This window comes from Fundulus heteroclitus, chromosome 3, assembly GCF_011125445.2.
Source record: "Fundulus heteroclitus isolate FHET01 chromosome 3, MU-UCD_Fhet_4.1, whole genome shotgun sequence".
Lineage (NCBI taxonomy): Eukaryota > Metazoa > Chordata > Actinopteri > Cyprinodontiformes > Fundulidae > Fundulus > Fundulus heteroclitus.
Genome location: NC_046363.1, coordinates 31,003,194 through 31,029,219, shown reverse-complemented (window position 1 = coordinate 31,029,219; position 26,026 = coordinate 31,003,194). Strand labels below are relative to the sequence as shown.

The 26,026-nt window shown below is 40.6% G+C and overlaps 1 protein-coding gene across 4 annotated transcripts in view; it reads right to left on the bottom strand.

Moving 5' to 3' along the window:
• Nucleotides 1-26,026, bottom strand: part of erfl1 (Ets2 repressor factor like 1) — an 80,915-nt gene that overhangs the window by 36,119 nt on the left and 18,770 nt on the right. For all 4 annotated transcript variants that reach the window (XM_021308315.2, XM_036135201.1, XM_036135202.1 and 1 more), the window contains exon 2: nucleotides 23,036-23,199. The gene's annotated coding sequence lies outside the window, so the exon portion shown is untranslated. The remainder of the gene's footprint in view (nucleotides 1-23,035; nucleotides 23,200-26,026) is intronic.

Here is a 26,026-nt window from a genome sequence, read left to right as displayed (position 1 = left end):
ATCGATTTCTAATTAGACGCCAGGATAATCGTTGGAGAGAGATGAAAAAAAAACAGGAAAAAAAGAAGGGAAAAAAAACTGAAGAGACTGATAGAGCGAGTAAATAAATATATAAAAGAATAAGAGCCCTATTTAACTGAATGAATATGATCGGTGGAAAAAAAGATAAAATGTGAACAGGGTGGATAAATCTTGCGGGAACTTGAACGGGAAATGAGGCTTATATTCAAGGAGGAGCGCAGGTTAGAGCGAAGCGTGAAAAGAAGGGATTTGGAAATTATGGGGCCAATTTCTTTGAATAAAAAAAAAAAAAAAAAAAAAAAGCTGATGAAAACAGCGGTTTTAATACACCAAAAAAAAAAAAATCTGAATCTACAATTTGATTTAGAATTTTGGAGAGTTTAATATATCTTAGACAAAAAACTCGTAGGTTGAAAGAAAACATAATTAGTGAGAATGAAAAGTTCGTGGTTTAGTCAGCATTCGCTCCTTTAAATGCATTAATCTTTCTGAAAATGGGATAGAAATCAACCTTGAGCTGGATTATCCAACTTCTCTCCCTAAATGCCTCCTCATCTCCCTCTTTCTGTCTCCTGACAGACTGTGACAAGGGGTGGGGGGGTTACCAGGTAGCTGGTTTACTTTAATTAACGTTTCATCATCATGGGAGCGGGGCCGCGCGTCGTACGCGCTCTCCTCATGCTGCTCCGTCTCTCACCCCTGCTCTCCCTACATTCATCATCTCAGTCCTCTGCCCTCCTCCTCTGCCCCCCACTTCTGGTGGCATCACCTCTCATCGTTTTTTTGTCTCTTTAACAACTCGCCATATATCACGCCCTGCGCGCTCCTTCTTGCGTCCACCCAAGCGCGCGCACGGTTTAATCATTTAAACACCTTCTTTCCGCGAGACCTTCTTTCATTGTACAACAGCGTTCTACCCCTGCATCTATTTGCTGTTTACTTTCGCCGCCTCTGCTATCTTTTACAGAATAATGACAACCAATTCATATATGTTATCAAACTGACTCTTGAACTCAAATCAATTGGGTCAAATTAAAGGGCCTTGAAAAGTATTCAGACATTTTGGCATTTTGTCCGGCAACAACCGCGATCTTCAATGTATTTTATTGACGTGTTATTTGACAGACCAACACAAAGCAGCAATCGTCAAGTGGAAGGAAGCAAAACTGTTGGGAATTTTCATTCAGCAGCCTGGGTTATCACTTTGTAGAGCCACATCTTGCTGCAATTACAGCTGCATGTCTGTTGGGGGTAAATCTCTTATAGCTTTTTAGCATCGATCTCCAAGTCATGCCAAAGATTCTCAGTTGGATTTAGGTTTCTAGACTTTGACTGGACCACTTAAGCAAATTAATATTCTTTGGTCTGAACCACACTGCTGCTGCTGCTCCTCTGGCTGTATGTTTAGGGTTGTTGTCTTGCTGGTGGGTGAATGCTTGCACCAGTGTTATGTTTTTATAACAGATTTTCTTCCAGGATTGTCCTGTCCTGTTTCCATCTACCGGAAGAAAAGGATGTCCACAGCATGATGCTGCCACTGCTATGTTTCACAGTGGGTATGGCGTATTCAGGGTGATATGCAGTATTGGTGGAGTTCACAAGCAATAGTTGATAGATTCTTCTGCCCGAGCAGCACGTCTCTGCAGCTCCTCCAGAGTTACTATGGGCTTATTGGCTGCTTAGATGACTAATTCAGTTGAAGTGCAGTTGTGCCACACTTTCTCCATTTTTGGATGATGGATTGATCTGTGAGATGCCCAAAGCATGGGGTATTGTTTAAGAACCTACCTTAGAGTAAACGTTTCTACAACTTCAGTCCTGGCCCATGTGCTGCGTTCCTTGATCTTCATGATGCTATTTGTTCACTAGTGTTCTCTTAAAAAAACAAAAACATTCTAAGGATTTACTCAGATGGCATAAATATTGCAGAAAAATAGCACAGTTTTCACCAGTTAGGTGACTTCTGAAAGCAATTCTGAAGGCAACTGATTTCCTTGGATTTTATACAGTGGAATTTGAATAAATGGTGGATAATGATGCTTTTGCAAGTCTCTGCATTTAACCCACTATGAAATGTAACGCTTTACTGCTCTAGAGGTTAAAATGCCTTGCTTGCAAGCTGAATTCTCTCGGTATTTGTGCGTTCACAAAGACACGAGAATCCATCTTGTAGCGCTCCGGCTTCAAGTGTTTGTGTCCAAACCAAAAACGGTTCGGGCCAATCACGTTGCAGTATTGTGATTTAAGGCGGGACATATTGGTGCGACGAAAGCAAGAGCGGCTGAGCCCACAGCCAAACCAACATAAACATGGCAGTGCAGGAGGACGCATGCGTAGCTGCTGCTATCACGTGTTTTGCAATAATCCACAATTTCTTCTTTGATAGTAGAACAGCAACGAGTGCCTTGACCAGCTCATCTTCTTGTGGTTTCTCATGAAGTCTGTTCCTTACGTTTTAATCTGATACCATGATCTGCCAACCCCGACCTTTGATAGGCGGGCACTAGGGTTTGCTTCACCCAATCAGCTCAGAGAGTTCTGCTTAATGACCCTCCTTTCCCGTAATGGTTTCGATAGGAGCAGTCCCAGATTGATAATAGAGTCCTACACGTTATCAATCTAGCTGGCAAGTAAAAACAATATAGTTGTAAAAAACAAAACAATGTTGCAGTCCAGCAAGAAATTAAGTCTATTTCACTCCCTTTTTTCCTGTTTGAGTTTGATGTGAGAAACAGCAGGAAAAGCAGGGTCATACATGCAGTGACGAATGGTGTAATTAAATTATGTAATTAAACATTATTTCTGTATCTTAGAGAATAGACTTTAAAATCCTTCTGTTATTCTATAAATCCCTGAATGGCTTAGTACCTAAATACATCAGACTTGTTATGAGTGTATCAGCCATCCAGACCACTCAGGTCTTCTGGCTCCAGCCTTCTCTGCATACCTAGAACCAGAACCAGAACCAAACATGGAGAAGCAGTATTTAGTTCCTATGCTCCACTTATCTGGAACAAACTTCCAGAAAACTGTAAAGGTGCTGAAAGCGTGAGTTCTTTTAAATCAAGATTAAAAAAAAAAACATTTGTTTAGGATTGCCTTCAACTGTTCTAGTTAAACTGTTTTACTGAAACATCATTAGCTCAACTTTGTAGTCCAACTGTTTTTAATATTTGCTTTTAGTTTCTATTTTTCCATGTTTTATTTTGTTTCTACATTTTATTCCAACCCGCTTTTATTTTGTTTTATTTTCCTATATTTTAATCATGTAAAGCACTTTGCATTGCCTTTGTACTGAAATGTGCTATACAAATAAATTTGCCTTGCCTTGCCTTGCCTTGCCTTGCCTAAACAATGGCTTAGCACTTTGCACATTTCTTCCAACCACAAATCTGTAGTATTTAGCTTAGGGTTCAGATATAGGTAGCTTTTATTGTTTCTCAATTGAGAAATGTTTGTACAGTGGTTGTAAAATGTATCAAATGCTACAATCAATAAAAACGATAAGGCGATAAATGTAGATATCCTGAGTAACATAAAAAAATGCACAGGAGCAATCAAACTTGAATCAAAGCCACAAAAAAGGTCGAGGAAATGGCTAACAGTTCTAAGTTCAAAGGAGGAATTATGCAAATTGATTGTGACAATCCGTATCTGTGCTGGAAAGTATTGACAGAGCTTTCAGTAAAACTTGTCTGTAATTGATCTGCGTCAGAGAACGCTGCGACGGCAGCTGCTTCATGGCAACATTGACAATTTGTGACGACTTTTCTTTTGTACAGACAGAAGACATCCCCACTTTCTTTGCTGCAGCTGGAAATATTAACACTTCTGTAACTTAGGATTCTCAGTCAACACTAGCATTATGAGCCACCATTAATAGGTCTGTCCACACATTGAGAATTCAGAGCAAAGATGTTGATTCCCTTCACCTACGAGGCTCTTTCCTCTGCATCTGATTGTAAGAGACTTCCGGATGTAAATTAAGCAAAGATGATTGATAAATGTATCCACGGTTTTGAGAAGCTCAGCCTAAACAGGGTTTGAAAATGTTCAATGAGTGAACTGTTAGTAATGGAGAGAAACTTTCACAACCCTATAGTACAATAGATTTTGGCCTCTACCTTTGACGTGTGTTATTTATTAGGATGTCTAAGTCCGAAATGTTCAGGAGATCCCACAATGACACAAGAACTGATTTTAAACAAATGAAAACTCCAATCAAACAGGAATATGTTGGGATATTGAAGTTCTACAGAATTATCTGGTATTTTACTAACCCCTTTTTGATATAAAATGAGAGAATTGTAAAAAGAAATCAATAACACCATAAAAACTTTACTGAACACAATAGTACTTAATCCCCCTGGAGTTAGCTTATAAAGGCGCGGTTTCGATGAGATGCTGGGAAATGGCAGGTGTTACATGAAGCAAATACAAAATGGGAGAAATGAGAAAAGTAAATGCAGTTAGGACTCGTATGGTTCGGCGCGATCTGGGCGTGACTCGCACACGGCCTGGGACTCAGCATGGAGCGCTCTGATAGTTTAAACAGTTTAAAACACTTACAGTGGTAACCGGATTTGTAGCCTTGCGGGGTTAAGAACTTGATGAAATCCGCCATGTCTGCTGGGAGTACAGAGGTGTGCGCTCCCATACAAATTGCCACTGATAAAAAGAGAAAAGGAAGCTGCACTATCACAAACCCAAAAAGCTCCTCACTCACTTTCCGGTTCACACATACTACTACCCAGAACGCACCGAGACCCCACACTGGAGTCGAAAACAAAACCCTCTGGCTGACATTGCTGCGACTGGACTGACCTGCAGAGGTGAATCCAAGCCGGCCGGAGTTGTTACATTTTGGATTTTATAAAACTAGATGCAAAAAAATAAAATTGAAGTTTGAGAAATGTAAATGCAAAACCAATGCAAAGAAAGATAAAACCATAAATATAATTTAAAATGGTCTCAACGTATCTTAACTGATAAGCAACAACAGAATGCATTACAAAAAAAATAAAACAAACTACTTTGTCATTCACTTGTTATTTACCAAATCTGATTCAACCAATTCATAAAGGCTGTTGTGTTGATTCAGAAAAAAAAAAAATGAAATTCTTGTTTTTAATCTCATATCTTTAATACTCAATACATTTTTGGTTTGATTGTCTGTTGTTAAGCCCCAGTGTGATCTGTGATTTGCTACTGCAGCACATAAATTTACCTTTAAGACCACAAAAACCTTTGCAAACCTTTAACTCCAAAACGAGCATCAAGGACTTTTTTTTTAACATTGTAAAATATCGTATCACAACATCATTCAAAGTGCAAAACTAAGTTTACAGTAAAGGCTCTAAATACATAAGAATGTATATGTTATATTATGGTAAGCGACAACACCTTAGGTTATATTATGCTATATTACACTATGCTGCATTCTGTTATGCTCCATTAATCCATTTGTTGTCATGTTACATCATGTTATGGTACACTAGGTTTCCTACACTATGTTACGTACGCTACGTTATGCTAAACTACATTATGTACATTACATTACAGTATGTTACCTTTTGGTATGATACATTATGTTGTGCTTTTTTATGTTATATTACAATACGCTTTGCCACTTTATGATAAAAGGTAGGGTGGCCAACCTTTTATTCGGCTTTGAGTTCCAGGTAGATTACTTTATCTACCGGTTGTCCCACATGCCAATCATTGTGATGCGCTCACATAACGCCACTGCGCGTGTACGTTCCTTGCTAGTTTCTTCTTGCTGGTTGTGCACTTCTAGTGTTTATGTATCCAGTTAGCTTCGGTGTCAGCTGTTCATTGTAGCTTCGCTGCTCTCACCACCTACTTTGACAATGGCATAGAGTTGCAAAGCAAACTGTCTTACAAGTTTATGAGAAGAAGAGGAAGGCCTCAGCAGAAAGAAATAAGACTGGAGTGGATTTAGGAGATTCTTTCACGCGATCACCCTGAGGAGCGGACGAGCGAAGGACGGTCTTGCCTATACGCAGTTATTCAAAAAGTGACTTTGGCGTTTCTTACCTACGTTTCCACAAATATCATCCACTCTACCTTTAAGTTTATCTTAAACAACCTTATGCATGTTGGATAAAATGTCCACTTGTAATTGTATGTAAATGAGGAAAAGAGTCATTGTAACAACTATTTGTAGAATAGGGTTTTATTTATGTCAAATTACATATGACAAAAACTGTGTGCTTTGAATTTGACTGTGCTCTTTTGTTTCTTAATAAATTATTTTTCTTCAGGTTATAGGTGCAGCCTTATCTTTAAAGCTCTGGTTTTATGTAAGTTTATCCACCTTCTATTTTATTTTGAAAGCCTCCCCCTGAGCCTGCTGTGCACAGTGTTAAGTCCTCTTTCTGTATGTGTTTTACAACTTAGTTAAGTTAGTTGCTGCACTAATTGCCATAACTCTGTTTTGTCACTTTTATGAGGCAGCTTGTTTGAAAATGGTGTCATTAAGATGATATACTTCATCTCTTAAGACTCAGATCAATGTCCTCCAGAGTTTTTGGAACCAGGACTAACATGTAAATGATGCCTGATCAAACCTATAGGATAGCTGTTATGTAGTCTTTGTAGATAAATTATAGTGTGTATAGATAGATGTTTCTACATTAGACCTCATAACTTGGAGTATTTGTGGAGTCAGTAGCAAACTTTAAGAGTTGTAGCTGTTGGTGCTGTGGATAATGTGGTTAGTAAATTCCATTATTGTGTGAACACCACTAAAATGTATCCAGTGTGTAATTCTTAAATTACAAAATGAGTAGAAGAAATTTTAAAGATAAACATAAAATTAAATATCAAATGTATCATTAATGGCATAACTTTTAAAAAGGACATAAAATGAAATTAAACTTAGCTCTAATACAAGACGGTAGTGACAAGACCCGAACCCAAAGATAAATGAGTCACACTGAAAAACAAACTGTATGCATTACAATCTCAGAGCAGATTTTTGTAAAACACAAATGCTACACATTTATTCTTGAGCGTGTGGAACCAAAACACACGATAATGACTATGAAATCCACATTTCAATAGAAATAGTTTAGAATGACTAAATTGCCTGTAAATGTATGTCAAGAAGCGTGGCAACAACTCTTCTACACATCAAAACCAGCCTTGAGGCCGGATAGACGCCTAATAAAAACCAGACACATTACACATCAAATATGACCAGGATACGTTCTGAATGACGAGATGCGAAGAATTAATAATACATTGGAAGAGCTTTACCTAACCTCATGATTTTGTAATAACACCTGCCGTTTTGCTTGTAGTGCAGCGGCATTCAGTGCCACTGACGTGACGGGCTTGGGCTGCGGCAGCAACAAAAACTCATATATCCACTCACCCAAAACCAGACACACAAAAAACACCTTGATTCAATCTCTCCATCTTTCCACGTTTCCTCCTTCGACACACTAACAAATGTGCACACACACGATCAGTGCCACGGCCCCCGCCGGCCCCCGCTCGCCTGTGTGCGCGCGTGTCAAATCGAATCTCCACCTCGGCGCGTAGTACACCTGCTGCGCCGGCATATAATGCGCTGCATACAGTGAGCGCACGATGACGGATTACTGAATTAGACCAATAATGACAAGTGACACTTCTGTTACCGCTCCCTGAGCCACTGCAGTGAGCAGGGGGAGATGTGTAAATAAAGAACTAGACACAGCGGCAGAGAGAAAAGTGAGGGAGACGCCGGGAGGGAAGCGGGCGGGAAGGAAAAAGGAACGACGGCTCAGAGAAATAGGAAGTCACGGAGATGGATTGGGGGATTTTCAGCTCGTTCTGTGAAGTAAATATGTTCTGTTTCACTTTCTTGAATTCTTTTTCTTCTGTCTCTGGTTCCGTGTCGACAATCAGTTGTCAAAGAGCCTTGAAGGCAGCTCAAAAAATAGATTCATACAATCTGCAACGTGAAGGAATATGTATTTTCTTTTTTTCCATCTCTCCTAAAACCAGTTCAAAGGAAGACTTTGGATCAGTTGGGCTTCAGCTACATCAGACTGTATGCTGGAAATTTATGTACCTTGCAAAAGCATTTATGCACTTTGAAATCTACTTCAAATTCCAAAGATTTTTTATTAGATTTTTAAATCCGCACAAAGTAGCACATAATAGTGATGCCGAAGGAAAGTGAAGCCTGGTTTTCTAATTTCTTTACTTTTGCAAATAAGCTCAGTCAGATTAGATGGAGGAAATTTATTGCCACAGATCCTCAATTGGATTTATGTGTGAACTTTGACTAGGCCATTCTAACGTGTGAACATGCTTTGATCTACACCATCCCATAGTAGCTCAGGCTGTGTGTTTAGAGTTGCTCTGCTGCAAGGTGACCCTCCATTGCAGTCTAAAGTATTTTGCAGCCTAAAACTTAATTTCTTCCAGGACTACTATATAGTTAAATCTACCTATTTTCCCCCCAAAATCTGACCAGCATTCCTGTCCCTGCTGAAGAAGAGCATTCCCACAGCATGATGCTGCCACCACCAGGTTTCACAGCGTGCACGGTGTCCTTCCAGCTGATGAGCATCAGTTTTCCATCACAGCTACTGTTTTGCAAGCTGTTCAAAAAGTGACATTTTGACCTCTTCACACCAGAGCCACTTCTTCAACGTGTTGGCTGTGTCCCGCACACAGCTTGCGGCAACCAGAAATGGGACTTGGCATGTTTTTTTTTTAAGCAATGACTTTTAAGTTATGGAGTGCACGGCTAATTGTTGTGATGTTGACAGATACGCCCACCTGTGGATCTCTGCAGCTTGGTCTGACATAAAATCCAACAAAAAAAAAAACAAAAAACATTACAGTTTGTTGTAGTGCATTGGCAAACTGTGAAAAAATATTTTCGTCTCAAGGCACGGTAAGTCAAAAAGGGAGCAATCTCACATGACTGAAAAGGCAGGACTGTTTAGAGAAGTTCTGATCCAATTTCCTCATAAATAAACATGATATTTCTGCTCATTTGTGAGGCTTCTAATAGTCGCAGATTAGAGCAGTGCACCTGCAGGATGTCTGCCCCCCCATGGACCCAGGCCTCCGCAGGCCGCTGCTCAGGATGCAAAGTGTGCCAAATGAGAACGAGGAGGTGCGATCCTCCTTGGGAAGGCATGAATAAATCAGCCTACCACCCGGTGCCTCTGTGCTGCAGAAGAGGAGTGCAGTTGTAGAAAGATGCACGCAGACGCATGCATTAATTCATTCATGCACTTGTGCAGAAGTAAGAAAAATAAGTGTAAGCATGACAGATTTAAGCTACCGGCAGCTCTTTTTCTACTTCTGGGGATCTTCGAGTCATACGCGTCAATGAAAAGGTCTGTGTCGCCTCTCAGTTCAACTGTAAATCTCATCATCCTCCTTGTATTCTGTAATAATGGCAAACCACCGGGGAATATGAGCCTGCCAAGCCCTCCAGCCCGCGTGCCAGATTAGTGCTTGGCTCGGTGGGCGGATGTTCCTAACGTACACCTTCTGCATGTGCCCTCCGGTCGGCAGCAGAAAGAAGATCAGAGACCTGCTGGACAAGAAGCGATAGCTGGGACGGTCGAGGAGCGAGTGGAAGCACAGCTGGAGCTGAGGACCCAGGGAGCACAGAGGAAAGCGCGTCAGAAAGAAATATTGACAGAGCCTAGATATACACATAAGTCACCCGACACGACCCGCCTGCTCTCTGTATTTTATAGAGCCGCTCTGTGCTGGCGGAACAGCATGACAGCCCAGTTCCTTCAACGGGGAAATATGGTCCCTCTCTACCTTTCCGCCTCTCACTCTGCTATCACTCCTATTTTCTGTCTATCCCACCTGATATCATTCTGTCACCTCCATGCAGCAGGCTCTTTTTTCCATCACCCCCCCCTCCCTCTTTTTTTTCTTCCTTCGCCGTTCCCGCACTTTTATTGGTGCTCTACATTCCACCCGTCATGTTTCACTCCCCCATTTCTATCCTTTTTCATGTCGCTCTCTTAATCCCCTCTCATTTGCTCCCGTCTGCCCTGGTCCACTTCCCGTTTTCTTTCTCCCGGAGCCGTCTCCACGTGCCGTCCCATTTCCACTTGCTCTTTCTGTTTCCCTCATTCCGCCTGATTCATTTCCTCTCGGCTATCTATTCCATTCATCCTTTTGCTCCTATCTGTGCCACCGAACATCACCATCCCTCTTTTCCTTATGGCTCTGCCATCCCCATCTCACATTTTTTCCAGTTAATATTTCCTCTGACCTCCCAGTGAGGTTCCTTGCTGGTTTTAAATCCATTTGTCAAATTTATTTCATCACAATTTAACACTCTATTTCTTTGAACTGAGCAATTTGTATTTTCACTTTTGCCACAACATTTTCCTCTTTACTGTGCCTCCCCAAAATTGTCATACCACCTAAACTTCTTCACATGTCGTCATGCACAAACTACAAATGTCACTATACTCAGATTTTATGTGGTAGACCAACACAAAATGGTACATAATAATACAATTGAAGTGAATTATACATTATGGTTACATTTTCTCACAGACAATATGAAAAGTGTGGTGTTTACATGACATCTGCCCCCCCCCCCCCCCCCCCCCCCCAAAAAAAACTAATTTGAAGAGCAATAAAAAAAAATTCAGTACTGTTTTTACACATTCATATTTTGCAGCCGCTAACATGCTTTATTCTCAGTTTGCCCTGTATTCGGCTCCATCTATCTTCCTATAAACTCTCCCCAGATTTTATGACCTTGCTAAAGGCCTTCTCACAGTATGATGCTGCCACCACCATGCTTCATTGTGGGGATGGTGTGTTCAGGATGATGTGCAGTGGTTTGCATGTTGGCCTAAAAATTCAGTTTTGAACTCATTGAACTGCTTCTCTTGTTTTTGGTGTCCCTTACAGGGCTTTTGGCAAACTGTAAATGGGATTTTTTGTGACATTCCTTTGGCTTTATCCATGACACCTTCCATCAGGGCCAGATTTGTGGATTGCATAAACAATTATCTTGTCAAACAGACCCTCGCATCTGAGTACATCTCTGCGGCTCCTCCGAAGACCGTGGTCTTCTTTGGTTTCTCTGATAAATGTCCTCCTCCAGATTAAATTACACTCTGTTTACTAGATAGGTGTTACACTGGATCTTTACCAGAAGGCCAAAAAAAAAAACAACTCCCCCTCCACCCACATAAGACACAGACTTGGCAGAAGGCTGTTCACGCTGAGCCTGGTTCTGCCAGAGGTTTCTTCCTGTTAAAGGGGAGTTTTCCTCTCCACAGTTGCCACATGCATGATCAGTATGAGAGTTTGTTGCGAAGCCAACAATATTGCAGGTGACTGTCGCTACGCGCTCTGTCAAGAGGAGTGAATGCTCCAAGTCAATGACTCAATGATGGGTTTCCTCCGATAGAAAATGCTTTTGACCAATCTGTCTGCATGATATGATTGATATGACTTTGTAAAGTACCTTGAGATGGCATGAGATAGCGCTACATAAATAAACTGATTTGATTTGAAGCTGAAGAAGGCATATTCCACCACTTGAACTTTGGATCTCAGTATCAACTACGAAAGGTGAGTCTGGTTGGTCCTTTGTTCTTTGTGGAGAAGTTTGGTAACTAATGACTAAAAAAACCCAGAAGCATCTGCATCTGGATTATATTTAGGGGCATCAGAGTAAATGGGCTAGATATAAATGCATACAATTTTCAAATTTTTATAGAAGAAAAACCTGTATCAACTTAATTTGACTTTGTAGTAACGCATTAGGACTACTTTGTGTTGGTTTGTCACATCATTTCCCTAAAACAAATACATGCAGCTTATGTATCAGGTCAAAATATGAGAAAAAAATAAATAATTGTGGTATGAATACCTTTCCAAGGGACTGCACATCGAGGCATTCACTCCAAGTTCCTAATCCCTCCATTTTTTTACCTTTTCATGTCATTCTTCTCTTTTTTTTATTCCTCCTTTCTCCTCTCTCCCTCTGCATTCCTGCCGGCCCTCCCTCTCTCTTACGCAGCCCGAGCACAGAGCCCCATGTGTCGGAATCAATTAGGGCTGAGAGCCGTCGCGGCCGCTCTTTCACGGAGGTAAATATTAAACTGCACCAAGCACCGAGGAAGAAGAGAGGGTGGTAAGGGGAGGGGAGGAGGGGAGAGAAGAGAGAAGGGAGCCCTCCGTCCCTAATCCACCGCATCGATCAGGCGGGGATGAGGGTAATATATTATTTTGACAAGATACGATCCTCCGACGCGCACCGCTATCCCCGGCGATCGATTCCTTTTTTTCTCTCTCCTCTTTTCTTCCCCTTTCTCCCCCTCGGTGAGTGGGACAGAGCTTGTGTGGAGCTGTGTGTGTGCGTGCGTGTGTCTTCTTGGCGTGTGCTTGTGCACTGGAGTGTGGATGGGCGACAATGGGAACAGCATTAGGAAATGTGGGGAAGAGATGGGGATGAGGCTGCTGGTACAGGTCTGCGCTTTTACAAACAAGCTCCCGTCTGAACAGCTAAATCGCACTTTCACTCAAACACGGATCGTTGGGAGAATCGGAGGAATCTGTTTTCCGTTCCGTTTCTCGCGTCGGCTATATGCACAGAGGAGCGCATACAGAAGGGCGCCGGGCCGAGCGTCAGAGTTGGAAGCAGAGCTGACCTATTGTAAAGTTAAGTGTCCTCCCCCTGCTCAGTCCCCCTCTCTATCGCTTTGTAAACTGTGTCTAAATGCTAAAATCCAAGATCAATTTTATTTTATTCAACCTCTCCCCCATCACCTCCCTCTGGCCCCATCCCGCTGCTCTCCTCAAGAAACGGGCTGTCCTCTGCTGATGGAGGACAGACGTGTGTGGATGTATTGTAGTTGCCAGCATATTTGTGTCATTGCCTATGGGCAACCCCTTCAGAACGTCCATTTTCCACAACATGCCCTGTAGACTGTGGCAAACCTCTGTTTTTGTTGAGCTGCATATTTTATTCTTAACATGTATGCAAAAACAGCCTTTTTTCGTGACTCTGAACAACTTGGGCCTCTTTCTGCTCTTTCAGCTCCTTGTTTTGTTTGGTTCTCAGGCATAAAAAGACATGGCAGCTGTGACAGAGTCCTGCAGCTTAAATAAAATATTCAAATAGACCCAGACAATGGAGAGGACCACTATATTACCACCATCATGTCTGAGATTCGAAAGGCAAACTTGAGGCTATTACTATTAGTTGTCCAACTAAAGCTGAGGAACGCCATTGGTAGGTATGTGTCTGAGATTGAGATGAGATTATCATGGTATGATAACTTTGGTAAAAAAATACTTCGGTTTAACAGTATCATGGTATTTAGACAAAAACAATTTAACATAAATGTGTAACATGATCTAATCACCTTTAGTTAAAACAGAAAAAGCACCACTGTTACTGCTGCAAAAACGACAATGAATATTTAGGTTGTAATTGTGTTATTACTGATACACATATTAGAAGAAGGATAGAATTGCTGCTGCATTTAGTTGTAGTTTTTAGATGCTTGCTGCAGAATAACCCATTTGCTTTTCTGCTTTTTTAATAAACACAAGTTAATTAGCTGGTTAATTAGTCAGATTGTCTGCTCTTGCAGGTCTTAGAGTGAGCTACATAAAAAAATTACTTTAACAAGAGTCATGTGTGATGACTTTCCTTTTTTTCGGGAAAATATTTCTGAACATGCACATTTCTACAAGTAAATAGTTTTCTATTATGTAAGTGAGAGAAAAGTGTAGTATCTTCCTTTCAGCTGCTAGCCAGTAGTGATCAGCGACAGGTTGGGTAGGAAAAGTGCTGCTACTCTATACTCCATAATAGTAAACTCTGGTCAGTTCTCTGCTACCACGTTAAAATGGTTTTAAATGTTAGTAATGGTGTGATGGGAAAATTCTGCAATTTTGAGATGGAAACTCTTTTTTAAAACTCTCATTTATCTTGAAACCAGTCATCTTTGAAGGGTTCTGCTTAGAAATTCAGCGTAGTGTAAATGTTGGCTATTATTCTGCTGGCCGTCATTCTAAAACTCTCCAAACCGCACTGACCTCTAAATATTGTTTATATTTCAATGTTACAGGCATTATGAAGTTAAACATTTAAACTTTGCAGACTCCACTGTTAATATCAGGGATATGTTAGTGACCAAAACAGAAACTGTTTGCAAGACTTTCCCTAGACACACTATTGGTGACGGACAGCTGCACAGTAATTTTCACAGTGTTAATGTATGTTCTTCAATCAAGCTAAGGTGAAGTGGTGCAATTCTTTTCCGCTAGTTTGGTAAATGTCTGAACACCTTTTCTTGTTAGATGCAATGCTATTTTTTTTTAAATATCAACATTTGTGTACCTTTGGGCTTAACAAGATTAGATAAGCTTCATCTTAATAGATATATTTTTTGAAACAATATGGCCGACAAATGGCTCTGCAGAGGAAATCCAAGGAACCTAAAAGGGCAATTGGAGAGTCTCTATACTTCTAACCAGAATCTCTTTTAGAGTCGTTGCAGGGAGAAGACCCTAAGCATTGTCAGAAACTCCCTACAATCTCTCAATGAACTTTTTGAAATGCTGCCATAAGAACAACCGACAGGAAGATCGAAAATAGAACCATCACACGGCTGCACAGCTCTCTACCTCAAGCTGTTAAAACACTTAATTGCTTTTAAGATTATTAAACATATTTTACACCTCATCTTATTTTCATTTTATTAGTCCTTTTATGTGTTTTAGCTGCTGTCACACAGTTTTCTATCTGACTGTGTAAGAAATGTACTGAGAAATGCAGTTGCTCAGGTCTGAACGTGTGAGGAAATTGGGCATTTAGTGGAAACTGTCCTGTCATGTTTTTGATGTATTACCCACAATGCACTCTCGTTCTGAATAGTTCTTATGTACTGGGATCAAGAGTGTCGAGAGTTTTCAATTGCTTTGGGACTGGCTACATTACTTCGGCTGTCACTTTACCTGAATTAGTCAGGAAGTATGTCAAGCCACCAGTTTTACTTTGATTTCACAGCATTCGGCATCCTGAGGTGAGTCAGTCTTTAAGTTCAGACATAGCATTGCAGGAGGAACGTTTTACAGTAACGTGCTGCAGTATTTGAGTAGTACTGTAGTAAATGTTGCAGCAACGATGCCCCTGTGCAGTATGCATGTCATGCAAGGGGTGCAGCGCTCGTGCTGCAGAATGTTTTGAGATGTCCAAAACATCCGTGGCAGTAGTATAATTTACCCAAGGTCACCACTGAGACATAGTAGTGTGTTAACAATTTAGAACCATGTTATAAATCATATTTAACACGATTAAATTATTTTAAACTTAGGTAGAACACAAACAGCAAAACATATATTTATACTGAATGTGTTAAAAATACCAACTTGTACTTAGAATTATGTTCATATATATTGTGTTTCTGTATCTCTCAGCTTTTAGATCCCTTGGGTTTTAGATCTTCAATGTGATCTTAACATCATGGTGTCTTTTACAGATGGTTTTATTTAAAAAAAGAAACCCCTAAACTCCAACAAAAATAATCTTCTACTGCTACTAAGTCTATTTGTAGTAAGAGCAGACAATAAAATCCCCTGCTACAGTGAAGAAGTTTATTATTAGAAACATTTTAGCTATATGCAACATACTCAAACAATATTTTCCAGTCAGTATGCTCCACATATGTATCATGTTTTTAACATTAAATACTGAGTAAATATTGTTTGGGTAATAAACAGCATTTCTCTTTCAGCTCTGCTAAGCCATTAAATGACAGACAAAGTAAGAAACAAACAAAGAACCCAGCATGACGACTGTTGAACTGTGACTGGGCGAAGACTGAACATTTCTCCATCCGTGTGCGTCATCTCCTCTTGTGCGGACAGCATCAGCTCCAATCAGCCTTTTTAAGCGCTTTAGTGACACAAACTCACTCAAGTCATGCACACGACGAGGCGCCCGACAACAACAAGTACCTTCCCTGACAGAAAGGTCCATCCAAACAAGTGCGACAACACCCGCTGCTTTCTCGTTCCGCTCACTCTCACTCCTCGTCTCCCACTTTCTCTGTTTCTGCCCGCCGCGACTTAGTTTTCCCTCTTTTCTCTTTCTGCCCGCTCTCGCGTTTATTGTGCCATTTTCTGCCACTTTGGTCCACGAAGGAGAGGCCGTAATGCAATCTCTCCCTCTCTCCGTCCCCTGCTGTGAGGGAGAGTAGCTTGGCCTGTGTGCGGGGCCGGCAAGAAGCGTGTGTGGAGGGGGGGGGGGGGGGGGGAGAGACGGGGTCAAGGTGAGCTCTAATACACTATTGATCTGCCCCAATTGAAAACCTGATGGAAATTTTACCCCCTTCTTCTCCTTTCCTCCTCATCCCTCTCTCGCCCCCCCCCCCTTCTCTCTCTGTTTTTCCTTTCTTCTACCCCCCTCTTCGTTTCTATCTCCCACTCTTCCCTTATGTCTTTTTTCCTTTCCTGTGTGTATCCTCCCTGGTGTCTGGAGTCTTCCTCTTTTTCAGCGTCTATCCCCGTTTGCTCCAATCTGTTTTCTCTCCCAGCTGAACATCTCTTTCAACCACTGACGACTTTTCTCCCCTGCTATCTATCTCTGTGTAGAGCGGCTCTCTGCCTCAACCATCCCTCTAATCATTTCCCCTTTTTTCTTCTTCCTTTTTCTTTTTTTTTTTTTGCTGCTTCTGGTTACGATCTCCTCTTTTTCCAAGTCTGCCCCTCTCTTTTTCATTTTAAACCTTTTGTTACCCCCTACCCCACTGGCTCTATCTCTCCCACTCGTTTTCTCTAACCCCCCTCCTTTCTGAGTGTGCATCAGATGGTCCATTTCTCCCTAACCCAGTGCATATTGATCCCTATGACAGCAGCATGCAGGGCGAGGGCTGCGAGGACCTCTGCTACAGTGTATTAAACGCCACAAACGCTTTGGACGCGGGGCTGGAGACACGCCTCCCCGGCAGGGCTCTGTCAATAGCTGCTCCCTCCTGTCAACAGCAGCCAAATGGCCTCTCAATCTGGGACTCATGATGATGCGCCAGAGGAAAAAAAAAAAAAAATGAGAGAGAATTCTTAACAGTCTGTCCAAAAAAAACATTGATGCAACAGAACATCTTGACGTAGAAGCATCTTGCTAAATTATGGCAAAAGGCTTTAGAAAGGACACGTAAGTCAGTCAAAACCACGCGACGCCGTTTCCATGTAGAAGCAGAAAATGCTGCAAACACAATCTATGACCCGAGCTGTCAATTTGCTCCATTCTTTGGCCTAACAAGCTTTTGTAATAACATGCAGTTATGTGTGGGGGCAGCAATTATGCTCGTGGCTGAGAGCAAGCTGCACACTATCAAACAAAAGAGGCGCAAACAGTGGAAGAAACCCTGAACAATGGCGACGGCAGCAAGAGAGTAAACCCTTTTCAGCTGAGCATTACTTTCCCCCACTTAACAAGACCCGACTCACGCTGACTCTATGCAGAGTCGACCCGCTATCGCTGCGCTTCCCGGGCAGGAGATAAATGGGCCGAGCGCGCGTTTGATTTATGTACCGTTGTGTACATGTCAGACGGGCCGAGCTATCGGGACCACCATCTCTCAATAGACACAGAAATGCTACAGCGGTGGAGGGACCCCTCTGTCGACCCCGAGACCCCCGATACACATCTGGAACAAACAGAGCAGGGATTTGTTGCAAACAGAGGAGGAGGGGGGATACTCATCATTACTTTCTTTACATTTCTATTCCAAGAAGATGCTTTCACTTTGTCTCTCTTTGCTATACTATTTTGAGTCCTTTCTGCTCTTTATTGACTCCATAAGCAATAGGAAACGGGGCCAATAATTTCAGATTTATTCTGTGTAGCTACAGTGTACACTTACGTAATTTATGTCACTAATAACAAACAACAAGATGGTTAGATGCTTTAAGGGTAATAAAACAGAGTAAGTATCATAACCCTTTATAATTTTTAAAGGTTGTCAGAGATGCACTGATCAATGTCCTCTTGACCAATTTCATACAAATTTTTGTCTAATCCAATTTCTTTTTAAGAATCATAACCAACATGGTCGAGGGAGTGAGACATAGAAATTGTAATGTTTCAAAACAGAAATAAAATGATTACACAGTTTAAGTTTGTATCTGACTTTAGGATTTTATATTTAAACTCCAGTCATCAGGGTCATTGCATCTTTATGCATCCCTGCTCCAGCATACTGGAATCACATTACTGGGTTACCTCCTCAGCATATCTTTAAGATCTGGAGCCTCCTTCTAATGAGCTTATTTCTTAAAATGTTGTAAGTTTGAGAACTCTGATGTAGATCCATATCTTAACTCTCAACTACAACAACTTTGTTGTACTATGCCGTACTGTGTTCAAGGACCAGTCTGAAGACATTGCAAAAATATCATAGGAAAATAAAGCTTCCATTTAAGTAGCTCTGACTTCACATTTAAGTATCTCACTTATTATAAAAATAGGTAACTGAGAGTCTTCCTTCTATAAAACCTTCTACACAAAAGAGTGTGGGTTCTCTCCACATTACTGTATAGTGCATTCACCGATCAGAATAAGATCAAATCTTTGAGCTTTTGACCAGCTGATAACCCATTAAGACCAGTCAAGCTGACAATCAGTCACTTTTGGTCAACAGCCGATTTCTTACAGCATCTCAAATATCACACTTTTGATCAAATGCACAGATTAAAAGGATTTCATCAGGTATCTGTACATCACACAGCCTCTGAGTTGCCCACTTTACAGGCCCTCCTAGTTCAGACACCTGTTTTCATTTTCCCACTTTTCTCTTTCAATCACTCCATCCTCGTCTTCCTTTCCCGTCTCCCACCCCCTACCCCCCTCGTATCCCTCTTTACAGCCTCTCCATCTATTTCTTTCTCTCTAGGAAGGAATCAGTCTCACCTTAATTGCGCTTAAATCGGATTAATGACTGACCGGGGACAACTTGACTTAATCTCTCTTCTAGTAAATCTCTTCCTTTTCTCTCTTCTTGTTCATCCCTCGTATACATTTTATCCCCCTCTGAACCTGCCCCGCTTTAGTCTCTTTATCTTTTCTGCTCTTCTTTTTCTGTCTTTGGCATCTTCTTCTTCTTCTTCCTTTGACCTCTTTCCAGCAGTGCCACCAAGGAGGCCCAGGAGGGGCATTACCCACACTTATAAACGTACTGCCCACCCAACACCCTCATCCCCACAGCCAGACAATGTTGCATCTGCAGGTCTTTTTAAGTATATGGATTAAAGATTGAATGATTCAATTATAACATTGCAAAAATTCTGTTCTTGCTTTTGTTTTTTGTATGGCACTCAAAAGTTTTTAGTCAATCTAAATTGGCCAACCCTTAAAAAAAAGAAGAAAAAAAAATTACCACCTCTATCCAACTTCTTCTCTCTCCCATCGTTTTCATCCTAGGTCACGCTTTAGCATGGCTCACCATCTGCTTCCCTTCATTCATTTCTCTCCTCTTGGTTTCAAATCCTTCCCACATTCTTCTATCATCCCTTGACTTCTCAGTTTCTGAGATTTTTCTCCCCAAAGCCTTTGAGTGTGGGCTTGTCACCCACTTGCTGCTTCATCTGGGAGTGTGTCTCAGTCTCACTACGAGGCCGGGTGTTGTGTTTGTGTTAGGATGCGTCGATGTGGTCCTGTCATTGCCTCCTAAGTGCTTTGGCAATACTAGAGATCTGCTGTCATGCCAATTCAACTAATCTCAATTGAATTACATTGGATTTGTATTGAGACGGCGATAAAGGGCGCTCAAGGTGTGCCAGATTCTCTTCTTGAAAAAGAGCTCAGATGAAATCTCCATGCATGCATGCAAACTCGATTCTCCAAGCGAAATTCTGTTGAAAAGACAACGAGATGACATTGCCTTCTGTCTGAGCAGAGACAGTTCAACCGGGTATGGGGCCTTAAACCAAATTAGATTTTGTGCCCCAATTTTAGTTTAGATTTTTATTAAATAAATAGCAAGGAATACTTCTCGGACTTATTCGGCTGGTTTGGTAGACAGCAACGGAACATAAAATTTCAGTGTAGAGGTGGAAAGAGGGGCCAATTTAATGTGTTTACTGATTTATTTGTGGTTACAAAGTGTATGAAATGTGACTCCAGCACAGACACGGGTAGCAGACATGAATAAGCAAAACTAAAACTTTATTTAGACATGCATTTGCTTAAGCATGTTTTAAGTTTATGTGTTTTTAAAATGTTTTTGCTCCCGTGAAGCCCTATGTGATGTCAATGTCTGAATGGTGCTATAGAAATACAATTTTACTTACTTAAAACTATTATAACTATAAATACTTTCCTCAAGATAATTTCATAATAACAACCACATTTGCCAGTTTTTAAAAAGTCCAAACAAATTTGATTTTGATCGTTTTAAATTCATCTAAAATGTGCTATTATTTTGGGCACATTTAAAAGTAGGCAGTTTTGAGATCTATATGCTATGGGTGACAACTTAAGCGTGGTGCCCCCTGCTGGCCTGGAGGTCCTATGCCGCAGCTTAGTTTGCTTTTGGCTTGGGCCAGCTCTGTGTCTAAACAAGGAAATATGTCTGATGAGTAAAAAAGCTAAAATAAAATAAAATCTATTGATTTCAAACGTTCACACTCTTTCTTTAGGTTCAGTCGTAACAAGACCCATTGGCTAAAAAAAGTTATATTTTCGATGTGTTTTTCCACGCAAGAATTTGTCGACCTGAAAAAGCTGTAAAACGATATTCATTATAATAGATTTGAGCATTTACCTATGTTTTAGATTAGAACTAATAAAACTGCAAGAACAGATTTAAACACCACAAACAATTCAGTGGGAAAGAAAAAAAACAACTGATCCGATGTCACACTGAGGTGATTTTTGTTAAGGGTATAGGGCACAGAGAGTTTGCCACCTTCTAAACCCCTGCAGCTTGAAAAATAGAGGGAAGAAAAGGACCAGCCTTGTGGACAAAAGCTCATTTTCCTCTTGGTTGCACACTGCTGCAGGCGGGCTAACATGCCACGGGAGAATTCAGGCACTCATACACCTTTGTTTTCCTCAGGTTTTTCTCAACTTTACACACGGTGTCAAAGCTATAACTAAGATTGAAGCAGGATTTGTATGTCAGCCCAGAAGGCATGTGCATGGCCTGTCCAGCCTCAGGCAAGCCTAGTGATCTGAGAGCCGCAAAGTCGCACGCTTCTTTTGAACGTGACAGACGAAAGCAGTGGGCTGACATCTTCCAAATGCAGGCGCATTTGTTCACCTTCCAGTTGTGCAATGGAGTCCCTTTTACATCCCCTTTGCTTGTTTTACTTCTCTTTGCCCGCGCTACTCCTCCAAACACCCCCCTCCAACCCTCCCTGCTGAGCTCAACCTCTCTGCATGCCCATCTGCTTACCAGCTTGTCCTCTTTCGCTCCATCTCTCTGAGCGGCCAGGATTAAGCATTTATCTCGGCGGTCCTCCTTTCGGCCCCTAAACGCCCGTGAGGATGATAAGAGTCGCTGGGATTTGTCAAATTGTGAGCCATTGATTAACTGACCTTTCACGCCTGCAAGTCTCTCAGCCACTCCACTAACTGCCGACAGGCTAGATAGAGAGATAGATAGGTACATGCGGCTGTTATTATTGTGTACAAGTTTGTAGTTACCAGGTGCGGTATAGTGAGGGATGACAGAAGGGGGAAAGGAGGTGAGAAGGTGATGGAAAAGATACAGAGGAGTCCTTCAGTTGCCTCATAGGCTTGGGATGTAACAGGTACAAGTGCGTCTGCACGGGCAAACAGAACTGAATCCTGAATAATGAAACATTTTAAGGCGCGCCAGGGGGCTAATATCAGACAGGAAGGGTTGGTGGAGGCAAAGAGGAGCGCAGGGAGACGACCAAGCGTTCCTTGGCTCGGGGAAACGCTGAAATTTGGTCTGAAAGGGTTACTGGGAAAATCTTTGATTATGGGTAAACAGATGTTACTGACTCTTTTTGTTTTTTTTTAAAGAAAGAAGCTTTTGTGTCTGAAAATAAAATCATTATTTGGTAGCTATTCTATAAAACTTTGCATAATTTGATAGGTTTTAGCATCCAACTGGTCTTTTTAAAGTTTTTTTTTAAATCTTTCAACAACATGACTTCTCCGCAAACACAACCCAAAATGTAAAAAATATGAAATAACACGGGTCCGTTTTTCTGTAAACCCTTTCTTTGTTATTTTAATTGGAAAATATCTCTATTTGCAAACACTTTGTACTACAGGAACAACACAAGTTCACCTATTTTCAGCAGCGAATAACATGTTTATATGAAGTTACTGTTGATTTACTCAGAATTGCAGAAATGATCTATAGAAGCTTTTACTGTAGACTGATAAATAACCATTGGTTAATTGTACAACCAAACAAATTTTATTGTTGCTTTTTTGCAGCACTGATGCCATACTGTGCAAAAATAGTTTAAAATAACTTTACTGTGAAACTAAAATACAGAAGCTACTGGGTAATTGTTACGATGAGTCAATGTTATTTTAACAATGGAAAATGACTGTATTTGTAAGTATTTGTAGCATGTCACTGCCTGTTTTGACAAAAAAAAAAAAAATAACAGTCAAATTGTCAGCAGCTCAGTTTATGCTGTTTATATCATGTTACTGCAGATTCACAAAGTAGGCCCATTTGGAGAAATCTGCCATTAGAACATTTATAGCAGTTTATTATATGTTTTATTCAAGAATAAGTATATGTAAATTAATGTTGGTATTGCATTAAAACCATTACTATTGTCAGTAGCACGTTCATTTAACAATATTGTAATTGCTAAACAAAAATAACTAATCTTAATATGTGCAAGTAAGTAGGCTAAATTATTATTATAAATAAATCTTTTACGGTGTAATTAACATTCGTTTTATAACAACATAAAACCCGAAGACCGAATAATGAGGCGGACAGAAAACCGAGACGTTTTTTGGAGAGGAGGAGGTTTCACCAACCTGGACCTTCCGCGTCGCCCCGCCTCAGAGATGCACCTGAGGCCGAAGCCTGATCACCGTCTCCCGGCCTGGGTCGAAGTCTGTTCGCCGCTGCGGGGGGTTCCGGTCCGGGAAGAGGGAGGACACGTGGGAGAGCGCCGCTGTCGCACCGCAGAAAAGCGTCACTAAAACCCAAAACGTAGACATCCAAAATATTACCTTCATGAATCAGTAGATGACAACTATATGCGTATGCATTTGAAAAGTTTTTTTTTTTTTTGTTAGAAATTCATGGAGATGGAAATAAAACGAGGAAGAACCAACAGAGGAGCGCGTCGCTTTGGCCCAGCTGAGTTGAGCCGATCCTAAAACTTGTGTTCTGATGTTTTCCCGCAGGATTACTGCTGCCTCACAGACCACAGATCAATCACCTTATTGACTCCTCACTGTCACACAGCAAAGGGCCAGCGAGGAGGACGAAACCATGCCAGTATAAACTTCTAACGATGAGCATTGGCACTAATTGTTTGGTGCGTCTTTTGTCCCAATTTAAAAAAAATAGAAATTATCTTATCCGATACAAACAGAATTCAAATGTAATACTTTGAAGAGCCGTATTTCCTATATTTATATCAAAGCTATGTTCAAATGAATATAAAGCATCTCTTCCCTATAAGCGCTGATGTAGCCGGAATAATCTGCACGGAGCGGAGACAGAGGACCTGAATGCAGCGCGGCGGGAGGCTCCGCCGTCTTCTTATCGATATGTGAGAAATTTGCAGCAAAGGATATTGACCGCACTAACTAGCCGCACTTTGATCATACGAAATGGCTTTCCAGATGAAAACACATTAAGGATGAGAGCATTTTTGGAGAAAGAAAAAAAAAAGAAGAAAAAAAAAACACCCGATCTTCCCCTATAACTGAAAATCTCCCAAACCGTAAAGCTTAATCTTAACACATTTATGTGATATAACCCCCCCCCCCCCCCCCAAGTATCTTGATTCAATAAATTGGACTTGAAGAGTGAAACACCAACAGGAGAGCAGGAAACCGACGGTGTGGTTTGTATTTTTCGTTTTGCGAAGACGATAGAGGCCGACAAACAAGAAAAACTTAATGACAATAATGATAAAAATAAATAAATAAGAGGGAAAATTCTCCAAACATTTTTCCGCTTTAAAAAATATATTACTAAGTTAAATATGAAAGTTGAAAGACATTTGAAACGTAGGTAAAGGCGGTGTTATTTTTTTTTTAATTCAGGCCTCATGCATTTAATGAAATACAGTTTAATAATAATAATTGATAATAATAATAAACGAAAAAAACATATTCTTAACGAGAAATGTTTACAATATAATAATAATAATAATAATAATAATAATAATAATAATAATAATAATAATAATAATAATAATAATAATAATAATAATAATAAGTTTAATAAAATTTCCTATAGCAGCTAGTTAGGGCTTGTGAATCGCTGCTTCTAAGTTTTTATTTGCATCAAAATTGTCGGATGTCAAGTTAATGCAGACGGGTGAATGAGCTCAACTCCGACCCTGCAGAGGTGGAGGATCTCACTTGGAAATCCGTTTCCTGAAATGTAATACAATGTCGCAATTTACCCTCATTTATTGACAGTTGAACGGAAGAAAACACCGAAGAAAAACATCCAATTAAACTGCAAAAAAACTCCGCGAACTACATCGGAGAGAAGAGGCTCAACACGTTGGCCTGAGACTGAACACACACACACCAAACACAGACAAGAAAAACAGTTTGATGCCTGTGGCCGAAGCAGAGAGCGGGTGACCAGAATAAAAAGCTAAATATGCAAAAACATGAAAATCAAACGCCAAGAAAGTTACATGGATACATGGAATACTATTGCAATGAAAACATTTGATTAATTAATTTGAAATATATCCTTATTTTGACAGCTATTTAGTTAATACTAATAATAATGATAATAATAATAATAATAATAATAATAATAATAATAATAATAATAATAATAATAATAATAATAATAATAATAATAATAATAATAATAATAATAATAATAATAATAAAACCACTGGGGTTGCCTTGGTGCAAATTACCTAATATAAATCAAGTTTTCCATTTTTGTATATCTTGTGTTAGTCAAGTTCGCGCACTGGTATGTACGCACTTAATTTTTTTATTTGCATGGCTGATGTTTGTTGAAGTCAGCTGTGAATAACACACACACACACGCACGCACGCACGCTCACACACGCGCGCGCACACAAACACACACACACACACTGATTGGCTGGTCTTCTGGTCTTCGCGTGGATCCATTGATCGATCTCTTAATCTGCAATAGTTACATGCCTGTATCGATTTACAAACACTGTTTATCTGGAAATATACCGGCACAAATAATTGATGGGAGTACACCCGTGGTGCGCATAAATATGCATCAAAAGTTGAGAAGATGGCTATGTGTGTGTGTGTGTGTGGGGGGGGGGGGGGGGGGCAAACACCTTAAAACGAGAGTGAAAGTAAATAAATAATAATAAATAAAAAACATATGAACCCTGCGAAATCAAATAAAGATTATTCCAAATATGTTTTCAAAAGCTGGACTGCGAAGTGTTATCGATGTGCCCACTTCTGAAACAAGCTCCCGCGCGAGTCTGGATGCCAACGCGCAGCAACACACGCGCAACAGAAATCACCGGCTTCACTACTGCCGGAGTCAACTTGAGCTTCTTTCCTCTTCAGAGGACGCACATTGACTTATGATCACGGAAAGAAAATCTCTTTCTAGCAGTTTTTGCATTTTTTTGGGGAGGGGGATGGGGTGGAAGAGAGAAATCTGAGAGCAGAAACTTGGGAAGAAAATGTGCAGGAGGCTTTCAACAAAACTCTGCTTATCAGAGGCGTACTGCTGAACTTGAACACAAGCCTATAATTTTAAATCTCAAAAATGTAAATTATGATTAAGTGATTAATTAAGCACGCGCAGAAGCTAAATAT